The 26776-nt window shown below is 40.6% G+C and overlaps 1 protein-coding gene and 1 long non-coding RNA gene across 3 annotated transcripts in view; one reads left to right on the plus strand and one right to left on the minus strand.

Moving 5' to 3' along the window:
- The window catches only part of PPM1H (protein phosphatase, Mg2+/Mn2+ dependent 1H), a 242326-nt gene that overhangs the window by 201373 nt on the left and 14177 nt on the right, over positions 1–26776 (minus strand). The window lies entirely within an intron of this gene.
- Positions 5502–18117, plus strand: LOC117796485. 2 transcript variants are annotated; one of them, XR_004621035.1, is made up of 4 exons: positions 5502–5616; positions 11790–11926; positions 16942–17035; positions 17981–18117. It is a non-coding gene; the product is annotated as an uncharacterized LOC117796485 (long non-coding RNA). The 2 variants fall into 2 exon arrangements; XR_004621036.1 differs by lacking the exons at positions 16942–17035; positions 17981–18117 and adding an exon at positions 13401–13522.

The raw sequence follows: 26776 nt of genomic DNA on the forward strand, positions 1-26776 counted from the left end.
CTGGAGATACAAAAGAGCCAGAGCAGCCAACATAACACTGAAGCAGATGAACAAGGCTGCAAGACGGACACTATCCAACTTCAAGACCTACTAAAAAGCTACAGCTGTCAAGATAATATGGTATTGGAGAAAGAACAAAAAGTAGATCAATGGAACAGAGTAGGGAGACCAGATACAGACCCACATAATCAAGTGATTTTTGACAAAGGAACAAAGGTGGCACAATGAAGCAAAAATGGTCTTTTCAACAAATGGTGCTGGAACAACTTCATATCCCCCTGCAAAAAAATGAATCTAGAACCAGAACTTACATCCTTCACAAAAACTAACTCAAAATGGATCACAGACCTATATGTAAAACACGAAACTATAAAACTCCTAGAAGTAACAGAGTTCATAAACATAGATAACCCTGGGTTTGGTGATGACTTTAGATGTAACACCAAAGGCATGATCCATGAAAGAAAGAATTGGTAAGCTGGACTGCATTAAAATTTAAAATTTCTGCTCTGCAAAAGACATGGTCAAGAAAATGAGAAGACAAGCCACAGACTGGGAAAAAAATACCTGCAAAAAAGACATATCTATAGAGGGCAATTACCCAAAATATACAAAGAACACTTAAAACTCAGTAACAAAGATATTATTAAATATATGTATTAAAAACAAACAACCTGATTTAAAAAATGGGCAAAGACTGTAACAGACATCTCACCAAAGAAGATAAACAGATAGTAAATAAGTATATGAAAAAGTCTACATCGCGCGTCATCAGGGAAATGCAAATTAAAACAACAATGAAGATACAACTAAGCACTTAACCAGAATGGCCACATTCTAGAACACTGACAACACTTAATGCTGGTGAGGATGGGGAGCAACAGGAATTCCTAATTCACTGCTGGTGGAAATGCAAAATGGCACAATCACTTTCGTAGATTGTTGGGTAGTTTCTTACAAAACTAAACATATTCTTTTTTTTTTTTTTTAAGATTTTTTATTTATTTATTTATGTGACAGAGAGACAGCCAGCGAGAGAGGGAACACAAGCAGGGGGGAGTGGGAGAGGAAGAAGCAGGCTCCGAGCGGAGGAGCCTGATGTGGGGCTCGATCCCACAACGCCGGGATCACGCACCGAGCCGAAGGCAGATGCTCAACCGCTGTGCCACCCAGGCGCCCCAAAACTAAACATATTCTTATCATATGATCCAGTAATCACCATCCCTGGTACCCAGTGTAGTCGACAACTTAGGCCCAAACAGAAACCTGCACGTGACGCTTACAGTGGCTTTATTCGTAACTGCCAAACCGTGGAAGCAACTAAGATGTTTTTGTGTAGTGAGCAGATAAATGGTGGCACATACATAATAAAGGAGTATTATTCAGTGCTAAAAAGAAATGAGCCATCAAACTATGAAAAGATAGGGAGGTAACTTAAATGCTTATTATTAAAAGAAGCCAATCTGAATATATTTGTCTCAGTCCAACTATATGACATTCTAGAAAAGGAAAAACTATGAGGACAGTAAGAAGATCAGTGGTTTCCAGGGGCTAGGGGAAGGAACGAATCGGTGGAACACAGAGGATTTATAGGGCAGTGAAGCTATTCTGTATGATACTTCAATGGTGAATACATGCCATTACGCATTTGTCAAAACTCACAGAATGTACAACACCAAGAGTGAGCTCTAATGTAAGCTATGGACTTCCGGTGGCGATGCTGTGTTCAAGTTTATCGATCATAACAAATGTCCCACTCTGGTGGGGGATGTTGGAAATGGGGGAGGCTGTGCATGTTTGGGGGCAGAGTTTATGGGAAATCTCTACCTTCCTCTCAATTTTGCTATGAAATGAAAACTGCTCTAAAAAATAAAGTCTGCTTTTTAAAAAAATCAAGTTTCTTGGGCATTTACTTCCTACAGGGAGAATGAGTTTTAAGCAGTCCCTAAAAGGTAAATCGCCATTAACAACCGAAGGCTTCACCTTACCTAGAAATCTTTCAATAGTTATTCATGGAAACTGTACCAGACACTCAGCACTTACTGAGTAGCTGGGGATAGATGACCTACATACAAGAAACAGCAAGAAATAAGCCTAACACTTAATTACTTTAAGATTTGCCTGTTTGTTTGGAATTTGGAGCTTATTTTTTCATAAAAGGGATGTAAGTGCTTAATTATCTGTTCTAATTCACTCTTTCTGTGAGAATGCATTTTGAAATGCATGTTGAAACACCTAGACTGGAAACTCCATGAAATCAGCAACTTTAGGCTCAGTGCCCAAAACATATTTATTCAGTCTAAGATGCAATCAATTGTAAAATGAGCCATCCGTTTGCACGTTAAAATAGAATGCCACCAAATAAACTATCATAGAATGCTTTCTTGTCAGAGCTATTTTATAATAATTGCAAATGCTTTTAGATAATTAGATTTATCTTCTCTCTTGTATATCTATATTTAAAAAAGAAAATATACAGGTTAAGCTATTCCCAACGCATCTTCACAGGCCAAGTTTGACTCTTTGGAATGACTTTAACTCAGCTGCTGATGGCCGTATTTTTCCACCTGATACTCCACTGTCGTCTCTGAGACATTCTTCCAGCTGCCAGACACTCAATATGCCCAGTGTAAGGCTGGCACTGTCTTGTTCTTACCAGGTGTTAGAAAAGAAGGCTCTCACGTCTCTGGAGAACTCTTTCTTGGGAATTGTTTCACAGCCTAAGATTAAGTTATACCAGTAACTTCCAGCCATCAGCAATTGTGGGAAATATCACAGCAATAACTGCTTTTCATAGCCCATGCTCACAACCTTGATCTCTTCCGCACCTTTAACATTACAGAAAAATTTCAGAGCCTGTTCAAGAACGCTAGAGTTCTATCGTCATTTCCTATCTGTCTAAAGTCAATTTTCCCTCAAATCACAAATCACCAGGAAATAAGCAGCTATAGTTCTAAGCTGGCAGCAAGTTTGATAAATGGATGTCCAATGCCTCAACGACAGTCCTGTAGAACTTATGAATGGGACACAGCAGGCATTACTGCTTTGAAATGCCTTTCATCTACTTGAAGGGATTACGGATTTCTCCTATTCTCAAGGTTCATAAAGTATCACCTGGAAGGCAATACTTCCGGTAACACAGCTTCAGCTACTTATATTCTGTCCCAAGTTCCTCCAAAGCTCTTGGTTATTTGCAAAACAATGGTAACTGTGCTTATTCCTCCAACAAAAATTTGCTTCACTAATACCAAATTTACATCTTGTTGCTGTTTCTATGACTTTTTATGTGCAAAATACTTTTTATTTTAATGTTGAATCGTAATTTTTTTAAGATTGTATTTATTTATTTGAGAGAGAGAGAGAATGCATAAGCAGGAGGAAGAGCAGACCAGAGGGAAAGAGTCCCAAACAGACTTGACGCTGATCATGGAGCCCAACCTGAGATGACGCCTGGAGCCAAGACCGGAGCCAAAACCAAGAGTTGGACATTCAACCAACCCACTGAGCCACCCAGGCACCCCGTGAATCGTGATTTCATATTTCTTATTATCTTTTTTATGAAATTAACTTGGACATGTGTATTAACAACAATATATATAAACACAATTGCTATGTCCACATCTGCACAATCACAGGTAATGACAACAATGTATCCGCACTTTCTAGCCAATGGTGCTAAGACGCTAGTGCAGTTAAGAGATATCCTGATTTCCAAGATATTAGAACATGAGAGAAATGTATATCTCAGAATCAATGGAACACAGTATCTGAGTCATAAATGAATACTCTTTTATGCAAAAAAAAATTCCAAAGATGAACACCAGAAATTCCCTTCTTCCCTGTGTATGCATGCCAATCCTCCGATCAAGAGATAAATTCATTTCCCCACCCCCTCCTTCAATCTGGGTTGGCCTTGTGGCTTGCTGTCACTATTAGAACGTGGCACAGCAGCCAGGTTCCCCGCTGGATTGCCCAGCCCAGGAAACAGCCTCATTCCCCTTCTGCCTCTACCCACTATGCCTCACGAGCAAAAGAGCTATACTAGGTAGCACATAATTAGCCTAAAATGGCACATTAGGTCACTTCTGCATTTCCTTATCCATGGATTCATAATGGACACAAGATGCTTCCAAGGTTAAATGAAATACTATAGATGTCTGAAATGAAAGTGAACTCTGTTTTTTCTTTAAAACTGATCCGCTTATCAAGGCAATGTTTTCTAAGTTAATTAAGTATGGAGCAGAAAGTCCTCCATGAGGACACTTTTAATTAATTCTTAATTATGAATGCCTACGAATGTCCTCTAAGGGAACCAAAATGTACAGTGTGAGGAGATAAAGAAAAAAAAGACACAGAGGAGTTAAAAACACACCACTTCTGTGTCTGTTACTTTTTAAAAGTATCAAATGTTATAAAATGGTTATAAAATATAAAAAATATTTACCTTTAGGGTGGTTTTCAAAACAGCAAGAACATACACAAATCACAGCATACTTATTACTTAATTTGATCCTCTTTTGTCCTTACATGTTGCTAAGAGACTGTCTTTTTCAAGGCTCAAATACACAGATTTTTCCAAATTTAGAAAATGGGAAAACTTACAAGGAAGCTTCAAAAATGCAGCCAGTCAGAAGTAAAAATGTATCTGGTCATGATACACCCACATTTCTCCAAACAACTTCCTGAAGCGTATTCCTGAATGCCTGAGTAATTCACACAAACTCGAAAACTGATCATCTCAGGTCATGCAGCTTTCTTAAGTCTACATTAACATATCGGCTATCCCTTATTTCTTACTAATGGGGAAAGGACAACTGAAAGAGAAAGAGCCTTCAAGAGATTGAAGACAATTATGAGGCCGCTAAAAGGCTTTGTGTCCATCAAGATTTCTGACAAGTATTCAGGGCATGTTGGTTACGATCAGGGATAAACTCTAACCAAATCATCAGTATGTGCAGCAGGGAAAAAGAACACCTATTAACAGCAATACATGCGATAACTAATATTCTTGTTCCTTGATTTAGAAATCAGGGCATACAGTATATCATATTGTTAAACACACACATGATAGGATCATGATATTACAAAAGACTTTATTCTTCCCCTTAAAACTTCCTCAGTGTACTTATGTATTTCTTTATGGTTTATTAACTGCCCGACATGTAGCCTGGGAAAATGAAAGGTAGTAAGTGCCCCTGACAACTGAAAATCAAAGAGCCCGACACAACTGATAACAGAATGTAAATTGTTGGGGAAATGGCTAAATTGACAAGAAGGTGATAGACAAGCCTTGGAGGGCACACTCTTTCCTTTAAAAAGGCCACATTTTTATTACATTTTAAAACACGGAAGTACTAGAAGAACGTCTACGGTGGTACCAACCACTAACCACAGGGAACCTCAGGGACAGGCCAACTTTGCGGAGACAAAATCAACAGCCTTTATTTGTACATAAAGCCACACAACTAGACGCGCCCAGGAAGCTCATGAAACCCCAAGAGCCCTGTAGCCCAGCCAGCCTGGTGCCATTTGTAAAGTGTGCACATCCATCCAGAGGGGCCTCAGGATGTAGGAGGACTAAGAAGATCCAAGTGTGGCCCCGATTCTGCCACTCAGGTAAGTCGTTCAATTTCTCTACCTGTTTCCTCATCTAGATAAGAACAAAGTATGTGGAGGGCATGAGGGGAGGGGAGGGAGCTAATGTCTCCGAGCAGCTCCTACATGGCCGCCATGTCCGTACCCTGTACCATCTAATCCTCTCACCAGTTCTCAACTTTACAAAGACGGAAGCAAGGCCACAGGAGGTTGTGTGGATGGGAAAGTTTACCTCACCAATTCTGTCTCCAGAGATGGAAGCCAAACTTGCGATCCCCATCTCAGCACTCCCACATATTTCTAGCTCCAGATGCCGTGACGTCGTTTCCAAGTCACCTCTCAGATTTCACCTTCTCCAGCACTCTCTGGCTTTTCCCCTCACCTGGTTCACCCCTACCTGAACCCAGACATGCTCCACAGTCTCCTCAAGGCTAGTGAAAATCCCCCGTCTATAGAACATGAAGAAGTTGGGAGGCTACAAAATGTCAGGCTCATCCACCTCTCCGTCCGCACAGCCAGATATATTTTTGCGACAGGTGGTTTGCTCAGAACGGAGCAGAGATTCCTGTCCTGCAAGGACGGTGCCTTCTGAGCGCAGTGGAGAGCTCTCTGTTGAAAGAGAACGTTCACACTCTCCGATACCATATGTCCCCAGAGGCACCAGCCAAGTCTCCAAAGCCACTTTTTCAAAACCCCTAGGAGGTAAGTTTAATATTTATCATGAAAAAATGACAATTATCAGCAGCCAAATCCAAAAAGTTCTCTTAGTTCTGTTTTTAAATTACCTGAACTAGAGAAAAAGACTGAGGAAAATCAGTAATGGAACCCACTGTCTAGTTTCATAAAAAGCTTGCCACTTCACTGATAAAATCCAAAGCCCGCCAAAGAGAAACTGTGACAGTTTGTGCCCTCAGGCAACACGGCCTTTCGGGTGAAATTATGTTTTAGCGCTGACAGGAGCTGCCGGTGGTACTTGCTCTAAAACTACATACGTCTTTATGAAAGTTGCCTCAACAAATGTGCAGCCATATTACACATACACTTAATGCTAAGGTGATCAAGCTGAATTAAAAAAGCTGTTCTCCACATTCCTAGCAGGTAAAGGAAACCCTGGCTATGTATGCTATCCAATTAAAGACTATTAACATGCTGAAAGGGGCCATGGTAGCAAGTCCCAGACAGCTGGGTTTGAGAAGACAGATCTGTTCCAGGCATCCCAGGGGCTCCTGAATGACACCCAACGCTCAAAGCTGAAGGGGCGAGTACAAGAGGTTTTGGTTCCAAATTAAGGCAAGCAGGGGGATGTTCTATAAGCTATAAATTCTAACACAAGCTTCTAAGATTAGCATAAAATGGGATAATAAAAAGAAAACAAATGAGAAATAATATAACTGTACCACAGTTTGCTGACTTTAGAAGGCTCCTCTCAAACCAATTCAAAGGGATGAAAAATCAGTACACAGACGCACCTGACTGGCTCCATCAGAACATGCAACTCTTAATCTGGGCGTAGTGAGTTCAAGCCCCACCTTGGGCATGAGGCCTACTTAAAAATTTTTCTAAAAAGAAAAAAAAGCAATACATAAAATTTTTTACAAAATTTTTTTTTTTAACGTACAAAGGAGAGATATTCTGGCACTGGTTTTTAACTGCCCAACACTAGAACATTTTCCAGACAAAGTGTACAACCTCATTTCCAGCCCTCTTGGCATAGCCTAATGAGGATCAAAGCTAATAGGGCACTCCCATACCAACCCTGGTAGCATTCTTCCCCTTGTTGGCTGAGGCCTTGGAGAAGTCATTTAACCTCTAAGAATCAATTCTTCATCTACATAGTAACACTACTATCATGATAAAGTAACTCTGAGGATTAATTAGGATAATGCACATACAGCCCTTAAACAATACCTGAAACATAAGAAGGACTCATTAGTGGTCCAGGATCTCATGACTGCAATAATTACCGTTACTCCTAACAATGGTAGAATGAGTGGAAATAGCATCAGCAAAGGTCCACTCTAGGTGAGAGACCCACTTGTGATTAGAAACATCCAGCCAGTTTAGACACAACCATACGGGCCTATTTCCTATGAACATAGAAGTATATTCCCATCAAGTGGACCGAACTAATCCTATTAGACTAAATATTAAACCACTGCTTTTTTATAGAGTACTTAGGTAGCAACCAAAATGGTGGATCTGGGGTAACACAACCATACTACCCATCATGGATATTTCACTTTGTAAAGCAACTCTAAAGGCTATTGCCCACTCCTTCCTGAATAACACATGGACAAACTGACCATATACAGGCAAGAGTCAAGTTTATGGCTACTGCATTTCAGACATCATCGGATTCCCAGTTCTTCCATTTTGAAGTGACTTGTAAGATTCATTTCTTTAGAGATGCCTCCATCAACCTCAAGTTTGAAAGCCTCTTCAGTGCTTTAAGATTGAGATAAAAACAGCTGGTGAAGGGGTGGAAGCATGTCAGTGGCAAATACTCTGAAAGGAGAACACAGAGCTTGGCTAAAGACAAAGCAACAGGAAGTCAAGCACACGTTTGGTCCAGAAATACCCCGAAGAATTATTCTAAGACTTCCATCCTTGATGCAATCTCATTCTCCATACTTTGGCGCTTTTCTGACATTTGAAGAAAAGGGTAAGAGAATAACAATGGTGGATAAAATGGATTCTGGTTAAGTAACAACTAGGCCTGGGAGGCAGGTGTTACTTATCCACCAAGGATAAGGACTCTGTCCATGCTCTTAGATCCAGTAAGAGAGGAAACTGATAGAGCTTACCCATCCACCCCTACCCCTCCAATGGCAGAAAAAAATATTAACAATCAACTTCACTTAAGATTTTCAAACTTGAGAAGTACCAGGTAACCCAGCATCATGCCCAGTTGTCACAGCAGGGAGTCAGGAAGGAAAGGCAAGGGATACAGAGTCTAACAGAATTGAACACTTTCAAAAAAAAAATATCACTTAGGAACTAGGTTTTATATATTATTCAAGTGAAATTTGTAAGGGACTACCAGTTTCTACAAGAGAACTGAGAAATATAAGAGCAACTCAAAAATTTGGTGTTGGCATACATGTTCACATTCAACCTAATTACTGGTTAATCTATTTCTGAAAGTGTTTCTTTCTTCTGGAGTAACCCTATAATAGAAAGTCTTGATGAAACCTTATAGAATTAGAAGAACAGGGTACAGAAACATATTACAAACCTAAATTGATTAAAACTGCTCATACTGCCACCACTTCGACTGAATTTCATCCACCATTGGTACTTCCCGCGTACTGAGATACCACTGAAAAAGCCTTCAAAAAGACTACACTCCATTCAGCATTGAAACGAAAAGTGTTGGTGTGCACACAAAGGCCCACAAACAGAGCTGTGAAGTATCAAGTTGATCATTAGTAAAGTAAATTTTTGTTGTGCCATATTTTCTTACAGTGCTTACAGTCCCTGCTTTCATGGGACCTAAGAAAGGAAGAAACTCATCAGTAGACAAAGCTATGCACATTGTGTCCTGATACATGGGCAAAAGGATTGTTGTGAGACACCAAGCAACAAAAATGAAGGCAGAAGAAACTGTCTGCTCTGGAACAGAGGAAGAAAATTTCAAAGCCACAGAGGTTGCTTCGTGTGATCAAGTCAGGAGTCACCCAGGATCCTTGGCGTGAGCATTACGTCATGGTTAAGTTTTCAGTGGGGGTTTTCTCTCCCTAGGGTAAAGAAGAATAGTGTGCCTAAAACCAGTGATGCTTCAGTATACAAAATGTTAATTTCTTGAAAAAAAAAATCAATGCAAACCTATAAACTTCAAAAGAAAAATGTTCTCCAGCTCTGATCCAGGCATAACCCAACAGCTGCAGCAGGCTTTTGCCATGCTAACAACATTCCTGGGCACCCTACCCACCCAAGTGGCAGAGGAACTCCAGAGCCAGACTCTCTGGGTTCAAATTCTGACTCTGCGACTTGCTAGTTCTAAGACCTTGGGCAAGTTACTTATCTGTTCTGAGCTTTAGTTTCCTTGTCTACTAAATGGGGACAATAGTGCCCATATTCACATGATTGTTACAATAAATAAATAAGACAGTACTCATAAAGAGCTTAGAATAATCCCTAGCACATAGTGAATCTCACATAAGTACTTTTAAATGAAACCAGCACCCCAATTTTGGCTGATGATATATCTTGGGGTAGGAAAAATTAAGGATGGTCAAGGCCCAACTTGTGACTGCCAGAAAGGTAGGAGGCATTCAAGGTGGTCATGGGTTGAAAATACAAATCAGCAGTCAGGATGGGACCACATGGGCATCAAAGGTAGTAAAGCAATCCAAACGTGAAAGGCAGAATACCCAAAGAAGGAAAGTCAATCTAAAGCACACATGGAGACATTATCATGCAAAAGAAGGGAGAAGAATATCAGTTGTTTTTTGTTAATTTTAATAAATGGAAGAGTGCTAGATGTTTTGTTTCATCCAGTAAATATTTTTTAAAAGATTTTATTTATTTATTTGACATAGAGAGAGAGCACAAGTAGGGGAAGCAGCAGGCCAGAGGGGGAAACAGGCTCCCCACTGAGCAGGGAGCCCAACACTGGGCTGGATCCCAGGACCCTGGGATCATGACCTGAGTGAAGGCAGCTGCTTAATGACTGAGCCACCCAGGTGCCCCTCATCCAGTAAATATTTTTTAAGTAAAGAAGGGTGAATGCAAGGAACTTAGTAATACTAGTCGTAGCCAAGGTAGAGTATACAAGTAACAGGAAGGACTTAGGGGGGGAAGAAAACTGAACAGTGTGTCAAGATGATGAATTAGGTAAATGTTCTAAGAGGTGTACTAACTGCAGACTTCATCCCTCACATCTTACGAGATGATACCCTTCAATGGCCCTACTAATTGGAGCAAAATAGTAATAAAATGTAAGCTTCCAGTGATGCAAAGAGACCAGGCAAATATCCAGGTGACAGGGCAAAGGTCTATGAAACACTAGCCAAGCAAAATCTGGAGAATTAAACATTCTGGGGGAAGCACTATGCTGCAAAAAACTAGGACCTGTACGGAAAGCACAGCTCTATAATCTTATCGATACAATAAATGGAAGACAAATATAAATCCTAGCCAGATGACCAGAGGCTTGGATTTGATGAATGTAGAGACAACCAAAACTCAATTGACTGATAACTAATCCTGTCTTCTTTGCTGGTCGGACTCTTTGTCTGGCTCCGTATTGTGGAAGCGTACTACTGTATTATTGTATCCCTAGGGAAGAATAAAAACACGTATTGCTGTAACACTAGAAGTTATCAAAATATATGTTGTCACAAACCTCAGAAAGTAAACAAATAAGTTTAAGAACAATAAATAAACCTATTCTAAAATGCCAATGCCATGAGGGTTCAAGTAGATTACAGCTTCCTTAATAGATCTTTGTGTGCTGTTTACAGTGTTTGGAGTTTTCAAAAGAATCCTTGTAGTTTAAAATGTTAAAAGAAATCTAAGTCTATAATCATGTTTAAATGATAGCACTGTTTAAGAAATTGAGTTTGGACTTCAGTTTAACAGCCAGAGCACTAATGTATACATAATAGAAAGAGCTTCTCCCCATGAACAGAAACCCTTGGACAGTAAACATGAAAAGTGGTCACCAACAGAATGTCCAGAGGGTGTAAACTGTATTTCTTCACATGAAAGACTACTGCGAAATACAGTAGTTCCCTTCTTCCATCACAATGACCCCAAGGGAAACAAAAGATAAAGGCAACAATAGAAAAAGACATGAGAAAGAAATGCTACACAGTTGATAAGCGTTCTTCTTCCGTAGTTTATTAAAAGTAGGATATGGGAATAATTGGAAATTAACCACAGCAGACTCCAGCGTCAGTTTGTTGCATAAATGTAATCAGACGTATAGCATAACAACAAATTCTTTCTCTTTCTGCTTTGAAATAATGAATCTGAAAGGACTAGGAATGCTAATGTGTCTAGAGTAACTAAAAACAACGGTGACGTTCTAGACATGGATAAGGGTGAATGGAGGGAGAAAAGCTCCTAAGATTCCACTAACCTATTTCTCCTTGAAGAAGGGGTGAAACGAAAACAGATCTCTCCCAAACCTTGGGTCTCTGTTCATCCTTCGCAACTACTCTCCTTACGAATGTAATGGTTCTCTTTAGAAAGGCTGGATGTCATTCCTTCTGCACCACTCCATCCTGGCCCTCCCTATACCGAGACAAGCAATGTGAATGCTAAGGGGACAGAGACAAGAAAGAGAAGGACATTCGCTGAGCATCAACACCTTACCAAGCACGAGGTGGGGAAATTCCCATTATCATCTCATTTTATCACCATGACTCTTGGCAGCTGGCTACCATCACCTTACTTTTATAGATGGAGAAACTGGAGTTCTGAGGAAATGAGCAAATTGCCCAGGGTCATCAGAACAATGGAGTGTTCAGGGCTGCAGCCAAAGTCGGCATGTTCCCCCATTGTTCTGTGCCCTGTGTCCTTTGGGTTCTCTGCCCCACGCTTGATGCTGGGAGTGCCCCTCAGCAATTCTGTCTCTGAAGAATTGCCAAATCAAAAACCTTGACTCTGAAACTCCAAAAAAGCATTGTAAATATGTCTCTGGTCTAATTCTCCTCTGTTTATCCAACGAATATTTCTCACCTAAGAGGCTAGGGCACCCCATTCCGGATAGCTCCTTGTGTAACCTGGAAAATCTGAAAGCACACCTATTTCAACAAGGGGCACAAATGCCCATTCTCAGTTTTCTACCAGCCAGCCAGTGTGATGAGCTCTCCATACCATCCTGCCCTTCAGTTTCAGGTCTGGAAAAGGGTGCTGACAATACCCAGTTCCCAGCATCTGACAGAGGAAGTACTCCCTCTTCGTGATGGTCCTCACCATGCGCTCTCTACATTCAATCAGGACAGAGTGTCACAACTTTAAAACCAGCCTCTAAGGCTATTAGTGCAACATTAATCGAGATCATTTTTAAAAGCTTGAGGCAGAAATTAACATTCCATTTATTTCAAAATATAGTGCACAAGAGAAAAATAAGTGTTGAGGACAAGTAGAGGACAATCTGCTTATTGATTTGCTTTCAGTCACAATCATGCATGTATAACAGCTCATCAGGAACCAAGTCTTGCTAATTTTTATTTTAAAAAGGCTATCTGAAAAAAAAAAGCCTATCTGAAAAAGAAAAGCATATTCCTACTAACCAGAAAAGCATATTTTATTTACTATTCTAGATATATGCAAACAGAGGACAACCATCAAGAACGCCACATAAAGTTGGGTAGGATGTCAGTGCACAAACATGCTGGCTGGGGGTCAAGGAGGCATCACAGAGTGGCTGTACCCATGAGGAAGAATGGATTCCTCTTTAAAATTCATACATAGGTACCACATAGCTGGGAATGGTTACATTTTTCATAAGACCCAGTGCAAAATGAAAACATGGGGTTCCATATTCAAAATTTATAAAAATTTCAAGATGGCAATGACAGAGTCTTTAACCACTCCCAGGACTGCTCTACATGCACAAGTCACTCACTCACGAAGCCAGCTCACACCTGGGCTAGCGATAGCCCCAAGCCCCAATCACAACGCAGAAAAAGAATCACCAAATGGACTTGCTTTGCTTTTACTCACACTCAATAAGGATAATTACAAACAAAACTTAGAAATATCCTCTTTTATGCCCTCACTTCCCCAAAAAGTTAACTTGATGAAACCAAAGCCAATTTGAAAAAAAAAAAAATATTTGATTCTTTTTTTAGGCACAAAAACATACAGCTTCTATGACAACAAGAACAAGAAAGAACAAAAAATTTAATGCAATTGCTGAAATTACAACCTTCATTTTCAGAAGTAAATACCACAAAAGACTAAATTAGTACCCCAGGGGATAACCTCGAGAAACCATCCCAGAAGACAGAAACGATGAACGAAGAGCAAAGATAAAGCCTCCCATGCAAATAAAAGAGAATCCTAATGATCTACCCACGGAATACAGGCTTCCTCAATAAATGACAGTTGTTATTAAAATGTCACATTTTGCAAGGGCACATAAATGTATTTTAACCACGGGTAAGAAGGCAGAGCCAACAGAACAAAATTGATAATGAAAAGTACAATATAAGAAAATATCTGAGAGTTTAAGTCAGTAAGATTGAAAATTGAGAGTGCTAATGGAAATCAAGGCAAAAACTGCCAAACCTGTAAACTCCCTAAATTCAATGAATACTATAAACATCCCAGCCCAAACAAAAGCTCAAACCCAAAATATCTTGCCTTGTTTTTTTTTTTTCCCTGCTGCTAAAACAAACATCTCAAGATCATGACCCAGTGATTTTATATAATCCTAAATCCAATGACAAGTGTCTTTATTAGGCTGAGATAGAGGGAGATTTGACCCAGAAAAAAGAGACAGGTGACCCTAGAGGCAGAGACTGGAGTGATGCAGTCACGAGCCAAGGAGAGCCAGCAGTCCCATGAAGAAGCCAAGAGAGGCAAAGAATCAGTCCTCCCCTAGAGCCTTCAGAAGGAGTACAGACCTGCCAACACCTTGATTTCAGACTCCCAGCCTCCAGATCTGTGGGAAAATTAATTTCCTTTGTCTTAAGCCACCTAGTTTGTGGTAAATTTTTCCAGCAGCCCTAGAAAACAAATACACTGGGCATTACCTAACAAAGACTTAGCTTTATTAAGCTTCAAGACACTACTTCTCTGGCTTAAAGTCCCAGCCAGGCAGAGCACACAGAAGTGACCCACCTGGTGAGTAAACTGGAGTGGACAAGCACCAAGCCAGAGTGGTAGCCGGGAGGCAGGTGGATCTGCAGCCAGACGCAGGCACTCCCAGCCAGCTGGCTTCACAGTGCACCGTATCTATTCCTTGACCCCTTGCTTTTAGGCAAGTCAATTTCTTTGGAACTGAAGGGAAGCAGAATACGCCACCTCAAGACACACCTCTTTGGCATAAAGATTATCTTGAGCTGGTTATTTTTAAGTAACAGCAAACACAAGAGAAGCCATGAAAACCCAGACGTTTCTTTTTCATAAAAGTCATTTACATTTATAAGAAAACTCTCTGTGTTTAAGGAGGTCTCCCCCTCTGTACCAAGAAGAGGAGGATGACTAAATCTCTGGAAACTCTTAATCAAGGGAAAAGGCCAGGATTTAAATCTGCATAACAACCATCCAGCACAGTGCTTCAGCAGGTAACCACACATAACTCCCCTCTCCCCTAGCACTGTCTCTTGTGTTTAGCTGAAAAGACGTACTTAAGCTGATAGTTTTGGCCATTTCAGGGAGTTACTCAGTTTTCCTGGGCACTTCCCATGTATGTAAGAGGTATATGTGTTATTAAGCTCTGTCTTTCTCCTGGTAATCTGTCTTGTATCACAGGGGTGGGTCTCAGGCAAGAACACAGAAGGGTGGAGGGAAAATTATTTTTCCTCCCTACAGGAGGACCCCCTTATTTCCTTATTGTCATTTGCTGCACTTATGTATCAGGCCTATATAGGGCTGGGACTAGAGCAGTAAGGAAAACAGATGCAGACCCTGACCTGAAGGAGCTTTCAGGAAAAGTGGAGTATATATTAAACAAGTACTTTCAAGTAACTATTTACCATGTTTTCTTTTTCCCACATTTGTTTAATCATCACCGACACCCTAGGAGTTAGGACTAATCCCTGTCTCACAGATGTGGAAACTGCCACTAAGTGTCAGCTAGCAGGAGCAGATTTGGATTAGAACTTGAGCAAAGGGGCTCTGGAGCCCATTTTTTAAATACTACATCAGTCCCTCTGCCAGGCCCCACTAACTTACTCCTGGAAAATGGAACCACCATTTATTCACCCAGTTTCTAGGCCAAAAGCTCTGGCATAGTCCTTGACTTCTTTCCCCCTATCTTCACCCTCCACCCTGCCCCCCCCCAACAATATTATAAGCTGTAAAACTACACTAGTTTGCCAAACTTTTAAACTCTCCTATGTAGTAGTTCTTATTCTCCCAAAAGACACATTTAATTTAACAAGTTTCTTTTTTTTTTTTAATATTTTATTTTTATTTATTCGACAGAGATAGAGACAGCCAGCGAGAGAGAGAACACAAGCAGGGGGAGTGGGAGAGGAAGAAGCAGGCTCATAGCAGAGGAGCCTGATGTGGGGCTCGATCCCATAACGCCGGGATCACGCCCTGAGCCGAAGGCAGACGCTTAACCGCTGTGCCACCCAGGTGCCCCGAATTTAACAAGTTTCTTAATGAAATGTAGCATTCAAAATCTGTCAAGTTTGGGGATGTTTTTTGTTTGGGTTGTTTTTTTTTTTTAATAACATATTATAGTTCCAGGGCATGTGTTTCTATCTTGTCCAATTCACTTACTGACTGTAATTACCTAAGTCTGGCATTCAGCATTATTTAACAGGTATGTTTGGAGCTACTGTGTGCAAAGCCATTCATCCTCTGGACCTCAGTATTTACTTACGTTTAGGTTTTGCACATAGGTTTCCACTTCCAGGGAATGCATTGGCTAATTCCCACGAATCATCACTCCTCCCTCAGTCTCAGCTTTGACTACAAGGTCTGCAAGGGCAACAACCACGCTTTTCCTTTTCACTGTGTCCCCAACATCCATCACATCACCTGGTACAGAGGAGGAGTCTAACAAATCCACTGGACAAATGAACAAATGTCACCTACCCAGGAAAACTTCCCAACACACAACTTAGGGTTAGGCAATCCTTCCTTAGCATCCTTAACAGCCTAAGCTTCCCCCTATAATAGCATGTATCTCCTGACCCTTTGTTTATCTCCTCTGCTAAATTAAATTCTAAAAGGCCCACGTCTTATATCTTACCTTGGTTACTATTTAATCCCAAAGTCTTCCACAGTACCTGGCAACATCTGTTGACTATCCTTATTAAATCTCTGAGTAACTACCTGTTACCCTTTTCCAATAAAAAAGGAAAGGATGACATCTATTACATAATACTCTTGCACACCTGTAATGCCACAAAATGGTGATTATATTAGAGGACTCTAATTAGAAATTCAGACAACATAGTAAAACCAACTTAGTGAGCTAGAGAGCTCAGTCATTTACTCAGAAAATTATTTCTTCATGGTCCTTATTGCCTGAGATATTAAGAAAATTTAGAACCACTTTCACAGTCCAGGCAACCAGGAACTAATTTTCCAAATACTGCAAAATTTGCAAAGTGCTTTAGCAAAAATGGGCTAGATTATTGGGTAGTAACAAAATTTTATTTCTCACACTCCACATGTCCACTTTATAATGGCTTCATGTCTCCTTAACAGGGAGGACGGAGCCTCCACAATCTAGAGGGACAGAGGATAAGGCCGGGAAGATGGTGAACAGCCGTGTGCCCAGGAGGAGAACTGGAAATAAATGGTGAATGGCATTAGTGACCACCATAGGGGGTTTGGCAGAAATGTAAACATTCTACCCACGGCATCACAGAAAGTAACACAAATCAATACACAGACTCGATTTCTTCAACAAAGATAACAAGACAAACACAGGTTATTCCTCATTATATGGCAACTCACCAAAAAAAAAAAAAAAAAAATCCACCATAATGTAATTGGACAAGAACACACCTACTTTCCCAGAAAAACAACGTAACAGAATTTTATTAACAGACCCGTGTAGCTCTAGAAACTAAAAGCAGATTTGTTCCCCAGCTGTTCATAGGTATTGGGCACAGTGAGGTCTCAGCATTATCCAACTGCTTCCACCTGGCACTGTCAAAAACCATTAGCTCGTGAATGAAACGTGGGCATGGAATATCTACCATGTCCTTTACAATTCCCGTAATTTACACTCATGTTTCAAACAAATACAAATTCAGATTCATGCAAAGCATACGATATAGGCAGGCACAGTAAAGGGATAACCACAGCAGAGGGGACAATGCAAAGAGTTCAGGAGAGAAGTAAGGCTGAAGATAAATCCAAATTCCAAAGAAAGTGGGTATAGATAAAACTGCTAACAGAGTGAAGAGAAGGGGGGCAGGGGGAAGGCAGCCTGGAAAGCTTGGGAACACCAGCGGTATTTAAGGGAGATTTCTAAGAAAAGGGAGCATGGCTAGAAAAACAACCAAAAGGAAGGGTTCTCCAGAGGTTAAGAGCTACAAGAGTTCACGGACTAGAGCGAACAGCAACAGTTACTATCCCAGTGAAGATGTGGAGGGTGAATGAATTTCTAAAGTGACCATTTGAACCTAAAAAGTCACTGGTGACTTCTACTGACCATCTTCCTATGCAGCACTGTAGCAGAAACACTTCATGGAGACCACCCACGGTTTCTGAAGTGCATCCTCTCTCATCTTTCCAGGTACCCACACTTGTTCTCTTCAGCCCCTCCACTAGCTGGCTGACTTCTTGAAGGTTCAGCTCCAGCCTCACCTCCTGTGGGAAGCCTTCACCGACATCCCCAGCCTGCTGTGTGTTCCTGCCTCGCACCCCATGACACCCTGTACTGCACCACTGTCATGACACCCAGCACAACCCATTGCAGTGGCTTGTTCAGTTGGATGGGTCATCCAGTTGGAAGAGGCTTGTCTTATCTGTCTTTGTGTCCCTGGTGCTTAGAAGAGTTCCTGGCACAGAGTAGCCATTCCATGTATGTTTCTGTAAGAAAGGAAATAAAGGAGGTACAGAAAAGAGAGCAACAGTACGCCCAGGAACCTGAAGGGGTGACTGCAGACTGGAAAAACGAGTATGTTCCTTGACCCAACAGCAATGACTTACCACATCTATAGACAAAGGCCAGGCAATGGAAAGGAAAACAAGTAACAAATGAGGAAATGGAAGACCAGGTATGAATGTATGTGACGGGGGAGGGTGGGTGTTAACACTTTTGGCAGAACATTTCTCCATCCGAGATGGCAGGGAATAAAAAGGGATGATGTTGAAGACATCCCAAGGTGAACTGGAAAAGGAGCTTGTGCTGAAGAGTCAGTAAGGAGAGGAGGTAGGACCCTCTGCCCACACAAAAGGGGTCAGGAAGAGGATTGATAATTTGAGGAAAGGAACAAAGGTCTGGAAAGCCATTGTGGAAAGTGGGAAGAAATCAACTAGAAATGAGTTGGTGTAACTAAAACAATACAACCTCCTTACTCTTCCTCTAAATATTCCATCAGTCCACTTCTGTCCATTCTTCCTTCAAATGTTCCCTGAAATCCTTCCTTTCCAGTCAAGGATTCTTCTTGGTTTATACAATTAGTTCACATCTAGACCATTACAATTGTGTAATCTGCTGTTTCCTTAACTGTGTTCTTCAAAATGTTATTAAGTGCACTTACCAAAAAAGGAGAGGGAAATGAATGAGTCTGTAGTCAGGGTAGGCTTAGGAAGCAATTCATCTCCCTCAGGTTGGAGTTTCAAAATTCACCTCGGTGGATTAAAGGTTCTAAGAAACCCTGCCAAGAAACCTGCTTAACCATAACCCAGCATGGCTGCAGGGTGTTCTTCTCTAGTGGCACTTATTAAATATACAATGGAACCCACTTTTCCATGCAGCTTCCATCCACAAACATATGCTACTAAGTACCACATAATAGGACAAGCTAGGATATGCTGTGGTAACAAACATTCTCCAAATCTTAGTGGCTTTATACCAAAAACGTTGATCAACGAAGACATAAACAATTCTACAGGCTACCCCCGCCACCTGGCCCCAACAGGGAATCTACTGACTGAGGCCCCACCAGCCTCTGGCTGAACCACCTGAGACACACAGCCTCCTCATTATTGTACAAGAGGAAGATAATGCTGGAAGGTGTTCCAGGGACAATGAAATGCTTCAGCCTAGAAGTGACACTTCACTTCTGCTCACAACACACTGGCCAGAACTAGTCTTCTGGACTCACTCAACCGGGAAGGCAGCAGAAAAGTGTAAGCCTCCCCGGTGGCCAGACAAGAGAATGAGAGAAGAGGAAGCACTCCAGGTCTTCACCACATCCCTCCTCCTCAGTCCCTGTCAGTCCCCACAACCTGCCAGCTTGACATCTGGAAGCCCTCCAGCTGTCCCCTCTTCTTTCCTCTCAACAGCACACCTCACCTTCACCTGTTTCTTTTCATGCCTGCCAATTATTTTTCCCAAATACTAATCTCATGTCATTCCCAACACCTACTAAAAAATAATCCCTTGTGACAGCTCACTGGTTACATATAAAGTTCCTGATCATGATACACAAGGGCCTTCACGATCTCCATCCCCATCTACCTTTTTTGCTCTGTCCCTGGCCTCTCTGCACTTTTTATTTTTTTAAGCCTGACACTAAAAAAAAGAAGGAATCAAAGAGTCAAAAAAGTCCCACACTTCCTGAAATAAGTTTTACTTTGATTTTCATTGTCATGAATCAGAAATCTCAGGACAAAAGAAAAACTGGCTTAGGGTTTCAGTGGTCCTTTATTTCTTGTCAAAGGCAGGCCACATCAGCAGTGTCTGCAACCCTGTGCCTTACGGCAATGCCTTCAGGAGCTCTATCGCGCTGCTCTCCAGAACTAGCTCCACTCCCTTGGGGATTCAAACACAAGGCGGTACCGACACAGACTGCACAGAGCTTCTGCAGAACATAGCCAGGTGATCCTACCAGCAAATGAGTGAATATATCCCTCCTCATTATATCCTTTCCTGTAGCAGAAGTTGTGGTCCATAGTGAATTCACCATAGACCTCCATTCATTCCACCAGGTCTTCTGTGAGAAGCAATGCCCCTTGATTTCCCTCCACTCAATACAAAATGTAGAGCATTCCTGGAGCAGCCCAACAGGACTCCTAAGTACAAAGGCATCATTCAGATAGTTTCCTCTTACCATAACGAAGGAAAGCACAAATCTTACAGGAAGGCTCCAGAAGCTATGCTTGGTAGGTCTAAAGAGCATCAAAATTTGATCAGTACCCACTCTTTCCATAAGAAGGGAGAATCATTATTTGTCTACTGCCAGATGGTCCAGGCTCCAGGTGACTGATATCTCTGAGGAACCTCTCTCTACAAATGAATTCCTACAAATAGTCATAAAAGATTATTCGAATTCCCAGAAGTAGTCATTTTTATACCACCATGTATTTACTCACACTGTTGTCTCTCTAGTATGCCTCTTCCATCTACCACTCCAGGGTTCCATCAATGTCAGCTTTGCTAACCCCCTTCCCATCTCCTGAACCCCCACTCCAACTTGCTGGGCCCCCATTGCATTTCATCGCTTCCTTTATCAGAGCAGATCACTGTATTATAGTTATGCACACAATACCTCCCTGTTAACCTGTGAAATTCTTGAAGATGGAATGCATTTTTTAACCTTGAAAGGCTTATATTCAGGGGCACCTGGGTGGCTCAGTCGGTTAAGTGTCTGCCTTCAGCTCAGGTAATGATCCCAGGGTCCTGGGATTGAGCCCTGCATCAGGCTCTCTGCTCAGTGGGGAGCCTGCTTCTCTCTCTCCCTCTGCCTGCCCCTCTGTTTGTGTTCTCTCTATCTAATAAATAAATAAAATCTTAAAAAAGAAAGGCTTCTTATTCAGTGGAAATTTAATAAGTGCTAGCTGGCTGAAAATGGAAATTAATTTATTGTTTTTTAGCTAGTTAGCTGAAAGTCTGCTTTACTTGTACCCAGCATGACTTATTAAAAAGGGCATTGTTGATGAGATTTTCTTTTTTTTTTTTTAAGATTTATTTATTTATTTACGTGAGAGAGAGTGCATGTGTGAGTGCAAATGAGTAGTGGGGAGGGGCAGAGGGAGAGAGAGAGAATCTCAAGCACACTCCCCACTGAGCACAGAGCCCAAAGCCCCAGAAGCCCCAATGTGAGGCTTAATCTCACAACCCTGAGATCATGACCTGAGCCGAAATTAAGAGTCAGATGCTCAACTGACTGAGCCACCCAGGGGGCCGGAGATTTTCTTCAATAAATGTAATTTTAACAATCAAAGTATTTACTAATATAATACAATCTAAACATCTTTTGTTTTGCTTTTGGTGTCTGTCCTCTACCATACTCCAAAAAGCTTGAATGCCACATGGAATGAAACGAACATGGCTCTCCTTTCAATTCAGAAGTGCCTAACCAACTATATTTATGGAATAAAATAATCAATTTCTTATAAAACTGCATAATTAACTTCCTAGGTGAGGTAAATCACAGCTTTGCGGTAGGGTAAAAATAAATGTATCTCAGGAAAGGATATGTAATTTAAGCTCAAACACTGAGAGCATACATTTTTTGCGAGGAAAAAATTAGTGGAGCACACGGTTTTGAAGAGTTCTTATTTTAATTAGAATAAGTAGAAATGGAAGCTCAAGCAGTTCTGGTACGAATAAAGATGTGAAAAGTGAAATAAATCCATCCTAGAAGAGTATCAAAAAGAACTTTAGGGAGGAAGCCAAGATGGGCTGAATCCCAACCACTCACCCTTAGCCACTTACCCCTGATAACCTTCAAGAAGCTATTGATGCTAGCCAGCCGCTGGTTAATGTTTGAGATGCACATACCAGGAGTTAGCCTCCACTTTAGAAAAATGTAGCATAAAGTTCAACTCACAAAAGAACCACCACTGATTAACAGAACTATTCTCAACATAGAGAAAATATTTCCTGGGGCTTCTGGGTGGCTCAAGCAGTTAGGTGTCTGCCTTCAGCTCAGGTCATGATACCAGGGTCCTGGGATCAAGCCCCATGTCAGGCTCCCTGCTCATTGGGGAGTCTGCTTCTTCCTCTCCCTCTGCCAATTCCCCCTGCTTGTGCTCTCTGTCTCTCAAACAAATACATAAAATCTTTAAAAAATATATATTTACTTGCAGTGATACATTTCAAGTAGCAAGCTTCCCAGTGCTTCTGAAATATAATTTGACTTAGATGAGTTCTCAAAACCAAATTTCAAGCAAGACACAGTGTCCTTTACTTTTAGGTCAGAGATGCTGAGCAGAATAGAGTGATACAGTAGCTACAGGGCCACACAAAAGTACAAAGTATTGATTAAAACTACATCAAGTACAGCTGCTTTCCACAGCAATTTAACTGCCAAAGCAAAGGACATTAGCTCTGCACCAAGCAACAGCACAATTCTGAGAACTTCAGAGATGTCCTCAGGTCACCCAGCCTCAGGCAACACGGGGCTAACAGAGGACTAAATTAAAAACTGGTTATGATCTTCATTCCTTTTTTTCTGGAAGGATCCAGAGATTTCAACCAATTTCACATTAAAAAAAATACAACAACAACTTTATAGACGCTACTCAGACATATCCATACTTTACAAATTATAGTTTGGCTATAACTGAATCATGCCCCAAAAAAGGACAAGGTGGAAACAATGGGAACCAATTATGATGGAATCCTCACCACCATAATTTTACCTGCTTCACTGATAAAATTTTGAAACATTTCTGCCTGCAATACTTCAAATCATAACTTTTCTGGACAGATACAGGATACGTCATTACTCTAAAAGAATTGGAGGGAAAATCCCTAAAACTTTAGTCCCTTTTAATCCATGATAGGCTATTTAAATTTATTTATTTTTGTTTTTTCCAGAAACAATGTTATAATCTGTGCTTAGTGCTTATTCCCTCGGTGTTGCACAGGGTGGGGAGGGAGGAGAGCCTTACTTCCATTGTATCATTCTTGGTTTTACCATTGTGTTAGATTTAGAAGTTTGTATCATGAAGTCAAATGTAATTACATTTTCAGTTCACTTCCACCGTTCGCTAAAATGCATATTCAGCCAACAGATCCTTCAGAGATTTAAGACAAAGCAAATATGGCAAAGAGAAAAGCATTCCTTTTTATGAACCGTATACAATATCCTATGCAAAAATTGCTCAAAATTAATCAGCACACGCAACTTCTGTTATGCCACTGTTTCCTCCCTCAGCACCTCAGAGCCAGAAAGGACTGAGGCAATGACCTCACTTTATAAATAAGCCAACCAAATGCTAAAAAAGAGAACCAGCTTGCTGAAGCCACAAGCTGGTTAGGAGAAGAGCCAAGACGACCTCAAGCTGCCTCTTCAAGATACTAATCTCCCAGCACACATTACTCCTGTTATAGACTATGCTTAGATTTTCATCTTTTCATGAATTTATCTTCCCAACAAGAGTATAAGCCACTTAAGGTTAAACCGTCTGTAACTTTTGCTCCTTTACCCATGGGAAGTATACAGTAAATGCATGGCAAGGATATAAAAAAACAAATGAAGAAAAAAACACAAAAATCCCAGTACAATGCTAGTATTAAATCATTCCAGAACTGCCATCAACCTGAGATTTGTATTTTACTGAAGATTTATATTGCATAGTGTGTTCTGGCCCCTACAGTTTTATTATGTTAAAGGCGAGTAACACAACCCTCAATCGTCCATCAGTCTTAAACAGCCCAAACACACACGACACACAGGCCCTCTGGAGAAGACAAAGTACTCTGCCCGTCTGGAAGAAATACCAGAGAGAGCGTGGAAAAGTGGACTCCAGAATCAGTACAAACATTTATATCAGAAGTGGAAGAACTATACTCCAACCCTAACTCTTTAAAAGTGGGCTAAATTTCTCTAGCTGTAAAAAAAAAGTTCAAAAAATAACAAAGACAGTTAGGCTGACTATACTCCCCACAGGTAGTTCTCAGGGATGGCTGGAGTCTCCCAGACCCTCTCAAGGGACACATGAGGTCAAAACGATTTTTACCATAATGCTATGGTGCTGCTTTCCTCTGTCACTGTCCCCCTCTCACGGAGTCGAAGCGGTGTTCCCTCACGAGCGTGATGGTACAAGGGATGAAATGCAGAAGCAGGTCAGAATCCAACTGTCTTCTACACTAAAAAGATTCCTACGTGTAGAAGGAGACCGCTCTTCTTACTGACTTGGTTTTTGTTTTGGAAAATAGGGTTATTTTTCACTAAAAATGAACTGAAATTATAAATATTTTTATGTTTTCTCAGTTTTAATTTCCAGTACAGTATCATTTTTATGTACAGCTGACAAAACCAAAGACTCCTCAGACTCAGCTGAAGAACCAATACCAACATAGGAATAGAAATTAATGAAATTAAAATTTAATACAGAATTTCTTTATTCTAACTAGTCCATATCGACGTGTACATGACTTTCAGTAAGAAGCTACTGGCTTGGAGCTATTCAGAGATGGAAATGGGCCGATTACCTTGGGTGACTTTGAGTTTTTGATTCAAAAGGAAACTGCAAATTTTAGCATAAATTATCCAATCCAGAGATGAACTAAATTTGAGTGTGCCTAATTCAATAATGCCTCAGCTTGTGCACGGAGAAAGGATTAATGGGCAGTCGCCTTATGAATATACCAAAAATACTACAAAGAGAATAAGGTAGAGAAAAAAAGGCTGAACAGAAACTTCAATGGGTTTCTGAATACAGCATCCAGACAGACAGACCTCCCATTAACGACCACTCAGTCATCTGTACCCAGAAACCTACTTTGTCCAGCAGGATTGGTTCTTACTGCTTGCTTCCAGCTACAAGTCTGTAAGCTAGAGGTTTTTCCCTTGTTTTCCTGCAGGACCGTCCAGATTCAGAGAATACCATGCAATGCCTCCAACAAACATTTGAGCCGATGGCTACCTGAAATTTGCAAGTACTGCATTAACTGTTGTGTTCCCATAGTGAGCAGATAATTTGAAATCACCCGATAGAATGAAGGATCTGTATCGGTTACGTCTACCACTCCAGGTCAATGTAATATTTGAGGACTGATGTATATGACTCTACATTAAGTACGAGAGCAATTAAAATGTATATGATAACGCCCATACCCCCTCAAGATCACTCATTAAAATTTAAAGCAATGAAGTAAAACCAACATGTGTCACTGATTATCTCTCAAAGGCATGATAGTCAATGAGTGCTTTTAGCTCTGAAGACAGAATCATCGTGCAATTCTTTAGAGTAGGGTCTTAAACTAGTCCTTAAGGGTCTTTTTCCTAAAAATCAATCCTAAATATGAAAAAGCAGCAATATTGTTTCTTAAATCAGTAAGCCTGGCTTATCAAAACACTACTTTGGTAAAGGATTTTAAAATATATAGCATTTCTCAAATACAACTCTCAATCAAAAACACTCATCTTTTCAAACTGTTAAATAATGTCACTAGAAATACTTGAAAGTCCGTTTTGAACATTTTTCCCAGAAAATATCACCTTTCAAATTACGGCTTAACAAAGATTTATCTAAAAGGATAATCATCCCAGGACTCTTAATAATAGTTAACAACAACAACAACAAAAGGGTTACCACCAAGAAAAAAAAAATCTGTCAAAACCAGATATGGAATTCAATGCAATGATTAAAGATGACAGAGTATGATATTTATTTATACAGATAGTCACTTTATTTGCAGTGCAAGAACTACTAATCTGTATGTAGAATCATCCCATTTTGTAAATACAAATGTACTTAGAGATATACACAAATTATCAATTGAAGTTAATTATGAGTGATAGAATTTATGGATAATTTTTATATTCTTCATAGTACTTATGAGAATTTGAAAGTGTTACAATGAATGCATATCAATTCTGCAATGAGGGAAAAAAAGTGTCATTTAAAAAAATTAATTCTGTTTTCCTGATTAATCAATGCCTTTCTCCATCTTGACAGGTTAATAGACAGTTAAAGATGTTTTAAAATTCTTCTCACTCATAGTCAGTGGATGATAAAAATTTTTTGCAAGACAAATTTCTGCCCAAGGGTCAAAACTCTGCTAGAAAAAAAGAATAATATTCTCAGCACGAGTTTAATTAAACTTGCAGCTGACAAGTATCAGGCCTCTCAGGCAACTTGCAGCACATTGCGAGCCAAGAAAACCATTAAAACATAGTTTTCAACAAGGGAAAGGACATCAGGGACTTTGAAATGACATGCTCAGGGAAGGTGTGACACATCTGAATCCCAAAGAAAACGATCTTGACAGGAATCGGAGCACAGCTGGTGCAAAACCCAGGGCTGGTGCAGAAGCCAAGCCTGGTAGGAGGGTTTCAGCTTGAGGTCCAGGCTCCTAAAGGATCTGGGAAGGTAGCAAGAGGAAACCTAAACTATTTAAAGTATTAAAGGAAAAAAAGAAGTTAATGAAAAATAGACTGTGGGCAATAAGAACTCGCACATGAAC

The sequence above is a fragment of the Ailuropoda melanoleuca genome, chromosome 15 (genome assembly GCF_002007445.2).
Source record: "Ailuropoda melanoleuca isolate Jingjing chromosome 15, ASM200744v2, whole genome shotgun sequence".
Lineage (NCBI taxonomy): Eukaryota > Metazoa > Chordata > Mammalia > Carnivora > Ursidae > Ailuropoda > Ailuropoda melanoleuca.